This window comes from Arachis ipaensis, chromosome B2, assembly GCF_059453495.1.
Source record: "Arachis ipaensis isolate K30076 ecotype BB chromosome B2, ASM5945349v1, whole genome shotgun sequence".
Lineage (NCBI taxonomy): Eukaryota > Viridiplantae > Streptophyta > Magnoliopsida > Fabales > Fabaceae > Arachis > Arachis ipaensis.
In genome coordinates, this window is record NC_142437.1 from 51717331 (window position 1) to 51722253 (window position 4923).

The window sequence follows — 4923 nt, forward strand, 5'->3', positions numbered from 1 at the left end:
TTTTAAATTTTAATTTTTAACTTAATTTCAAACTTTAATTTTCGAAATTTAACTTTAAATTTAATTTTTATTTTAATTAATTTTCGAAATTCTCTCACCTCTCATCTCCTTCTATTTATTTATTCATCTACTAACACTTCACTTTCACTCAAAAAATTCGAACACCACCTCCCTCTCTGTGTTCGAGTTTTTCCTCATCTCTTCTTCACTCTAATTCCCTTTCTTCTACTACTAACAATAAGGAACCTCTTTACCGTAACATAGAGGATTTCTCTTCTTTTCTTGTTCTCTTCTCTTTCATATGAGCAGGAACAAGAAAAAGGGCATTCTTGTTGAAGCGAATCCAGAACCTAAAAGGACTCTGAAGAGAAAACTAAGAGAAGCTAAATTACAACAATCCAGAGACAACCTTACTGAAATTTTCGAACAAGAAAAGGAGATGGCAGACGCACCTAACAACAATAATACAAGGAAGATGCTTGGTGACTTCACTGCACCTAATTCCAATTTACATGGAAGAAGCATCTCAATTCCTGCCATTGGAGCAAACAACTTTGAGCTTAAACCTCAATTAGTTTCTCTGATGCAACAGAACTGCAAGTTTCATGGACTTCCATCTGAAGATCCTCTTCAGTTCTTGACTGAATTCTTGCAGATCTGTGATACTGTTAAGACCAATGGGGTTGATCCCGAGGTCTACAGGCTTTTGCTTTTCCCGTTTGCTGTAAGAGACAGAGCTAGAGTGTGGTTGGACTCTCAACCCAAAGATAGCCTGAACTCTTGGGATAAGCTGGTCACGGCTTTCTTAGCCAAGTTCTTTCCTCCTCAAAAGCTTAGCAAGCTTAGAGTGGATGTTCAAACCTTCAGACAGAAAGAATGAGAATTCCTCTATGAAGCTTGGAAGAGATACAAGGAACTGACCAAAAAGTGTCCTTCTGACATGCTTTCAGAATGGACCATCCTGGATATATTCTATGATGGTCTGTCTGAGTTATCAAAGATGTCACTGGACCATTCTGCAGGTGGATCCATCCACCTAAAGAAAACGCCTGCAGAAGCTCAAGAATTTATTGACATGGTTGCAAATAATCAATTCATGTATCTTCTGAGAGAAATTCCTTGAATAATGGGACGCCTCAGAAGAAGGGAGTTCTTGAAATTGATACTCTGAATGCCATATTGGCTCAGAATAAAATATTGACTCAGCAAGTTAATATGATTTCTCAGAGTCTGAATGGAATGCAAGCTGCATCCAACAGTACTCAAGAGGCATCTTCTGAGGAAGAAGCTTATAATCCTGAGAACCCTGCAATAGCAGAGGTGAATTACATGGGTGAACCCTATGGAAATATCTATAATCCCTCATGGAGAAATCACCCAAATCTCTCATGGAAGGATCAACAAAAGCCTCAACAAGGCTTCAATAATGGTGGAAGAAACAGGTTTAGCAATAGCAAGCCTTTTCCATCATCCATTCAGCAAAAGACAGAGAGTTCTGAGCAGAATCCATCTAGCTTAGCAAATATAGTCTTTGATCTATCTAAGGCCACTCTAAGTTTCATGAATGAAACAAGGTCCTCCATTAGAAATTTGGAAGCACAAGTGGGCCAGCTGAGTAAAAGGATCACTGAAATCCCTCCTAGTACTCTCCCAAGCAATACAGAAGAAAATCCAAAAGGAGAGTGCAAGGCCATTGAAATGACCATCATGGCCGAAACCACAAAAGAGGAGGAGGATGTGAATCCCAGTGAGGAAGACCTCCTGGGACGTCCAGAGATTAATAAGGAGTTTTCCTCTGATGAACCAAAGGAATCTGAGGCTCATCTAGAGACCATAGAGAGTCCATTGAACCTCCTTATGCCATTCATGAGCTCTGATGAGTATTCTTCTTCTGAAGAGAATGAAGATGTTACTGAAGAGCAAGTTGCCAAGTACCTTGGTGCTATCATGAACCTGAATGCCAAATTATTTGGTAATGAGACTTTGGAAGATGAACCTCCCTTGCTCACCAATGAACTGAGTGATCTGGATCAACTAAGATTGCCTCAGAAGAAACAGGATCCTGGAAAGTTCTTAATACCTTGTACCATAGGCACCATGACCTTTGAGAAGGCTCTATGTGACCTTGGGTCAGGGATAAACCTCATGCCACTCTCTGTAATGGAGAAACTGGGAATCTTTGAGGTGCAAGCTGCCAGAATCTCACTAAAGATGGCAGACAACTCAAGAAAACAGGCTTATGGACTAGTAGAGGACATGTTAGTAAAGGTTGAAGACCTTTACATTCCTGCTGATTTCATAATTCTAGACACTGGGAAGGAAGAGGATGAATTCATCATCCTTGGAAGACCCTTCCTAGCCACAGCAAGAGCTGTGATTGATGTGGATAGAGGAGAGTTAGTCCTTCAACTAAATGGGGAGAACCTTGTGTTTAAAACTCAAGGACCTCCTTCTGTAACCATGGAGAGGAAGCATGAAAAGCTTCTCTCAGTACAGAGTCAAACAAAGCCCCCACAATCAAACTCTAAGTTTGGTGTTTGGAGGCCTCAGCCAAACTCTAAGTTTGGTGTTGAATCCCCACATCCAAACTCTAAGTTTGGTGTTGGGACTCTATAAAATTGACCTGATCACCTGTGTGGCTCAGTGAGAGCCCACTGTCAAGCTATTGACATTAAAGAAGCGCTTGTTGGGAAGCAACCTGATGTTATTTAATATATTTTATTTTATTTTCTCTTTGTTATTTCATGATTCACTAGGTTGATGATCATGTGGAGTCACAAAAACTACAAAAAAAATTCAAAAACAGAATGAAAAATAGCATTGAAAACAGAACACCCTGGAGGAAGGGCTTACTGGCGTTTAAACGCCAGTAAGGAGCATCTGGCTGGCGTTTAACACCAGAACAGAGGATGAAACTGGTGTTAAACGCCAGAAATAAGCAGCATTCTGGCGTTTAAATGCCAGGAATGCACTCCAAAGGAAAACTGGCGTTCAACGCCAGAAACATGCTGTAGACTGGCGTTGAACGCCCAAAACAAGCATGGAAGTGGCGTTTAACGCCAAAAACATGCTGCAATCTGGCGTTAAACGCCAGGATTGCCTACAGAGGGTGTTTACACGCCTAATTGGAGCAGGGATGATTAAAGTCCTTGGCCCCACTGGATCTGTGGATCCCACAGGATCTCCTCAGGATCTGTGGACCCCACAGGATCCCCACCTACTTTTTCTCTCCTCTTCACACCCTTTCATAACTCTCTTTCCCAAATACCCCTCACCAATCAACTCAATCACTCTTTCCTATCACCTCTTCACCACTCACATCCATCCTCTCTTCCCTAAAAAAAACCCCACCTACCTTTAAATTCAAAATAATTTCCCTCCCAAACCCAACCCTAAATGGCCGAACCCTAACCCCTCCCCACTCCTATATAAACCCCTCATTCCTTCTTTATTTTCACACAACACAACCCTCTCTTCTTTCCCTTGGCCGAATCCACATTCTCCCTCCATCTCCTCCATTTTTCTTCTTCTTCTACTTCTTTCTCTTTTCTTTTGCTCGAGGACGAGCAACCATTTTAAGTTTGGTGTGGTAAAAGCATTGCTTTTTATTTTTCCATAACCATTTATGGCACCTAAGTCCAGAGAAACCTCTAGAAAGAGGAAAGGGAAGGCAATCGCCTCCACCTCTGAGTCATGGGAGATGGAGAGATTTATCTCTAAGGTTCATCAAGACCACTTCTATGAAGTTGTGGCCAAGAAGAAAGTGATCCCTGAGGTTCCTTTCAAACTCAAAAAGAATGAGTATCCGGAGATCCGACTTGAAATCCAAAGAAGAGGTTGGGAAGTTCTAACCAATCCCATTCAACAAGTCGGGATCTTAATGGTTCAAGAGTTCTATGCAAACGCATGGGTTACCAGGAACCATGATCAAAGTGTGAACCCGAACCCAAAGAATTGGCTCACCATGGTTCGGGGGAAATACTTAGATTTCAGTCCAGAGAATGTAAGGTTGGCGTTCAACCTACCAATGATGGAAGAGAACGCACGCCCCTACAATAGAAGAGTCAACTTTGATCAAAGGTTGGACCAAGTCCTCGTGGACATATGTGTGGAAGGAGCTCAATGGAAAATTGACTCAAGGGGCAAGCCGGTTCAACTAAGAAGGCTTGACCTCAAACCAGTGGCTAGAGGATGGTTGGAGTTCATTCAACGCTCAATCATTCCTACTAGCAACCGGTCTGAAGTTACTATAGACCGGGCCATCATGATCCATAGTATCATGATTGGGGAGGAAGTGGAAGTTCATGAGATTATACCTCAAGAAATCTACAAGGTGGCTGACAAGACCTTCACTTTGGCAAGGTTAGTACCTCTGCAATTCGGCTGGAATTGACATAGAGGGAGACATCCTCATTGAAGAGGATAAGCCCATCACTAAGAAAAGGATGGAGCAAACAAGAGATCATGGACCTCAATATGAGCATGAGGAGATTCCTCACCATGAAATCCCTGAGATGCCTCAGGGGATGCACTTTCCTCCACAAAACTATTGGGAACAAATCAACACTTCCCTAGGTGAATTAAATTCCAACATGGGACAATTAAGGGTGGAACATCAAGAGCACTCCATCATCCTCCATGAAATTAGAGAAGATCAAAGAGCTATGAGGGAGGAGCAAGAAAGACAAGGAAGAGACATAGGGGAGATCAAAAGCACCATTGGTTCTTCAAGAAGAGGAAGATGCCACCCTCACTAAGGTGGACTCATTCCTTAATCTCCTTGTTTATTTATTTTCCTGTTTTTCGATTTTTATGCTTTATGTTTGTTTATGTTTTTGTCTTCATGATCACTAGTATTTAAGTGTCTATGCCTTAAAGTTATGAATGTCCTATGAATTCATCACCTCTCTTGAATGAAAAATG

General features: G+C 41.7%; 1 non-coding gene across 1 annotated transcript; it reads right to left on the minus strand.

The window, feature by feature from the left end:
- Positions 1–838: 838 nt before the first annotated feature.
- On the minus strand, positions 839–946 carry LOC148573971 (small nucleolar RNA R71). Its single transcript, XR_015906194.1, has one exon. It is a non-coding gene; the product is annotated as a small nucleolar RNA R71 (small nucleolar RNA).
- Between the last annotated feature and the right edge of the window lie 3977 nt (positions 947–4923).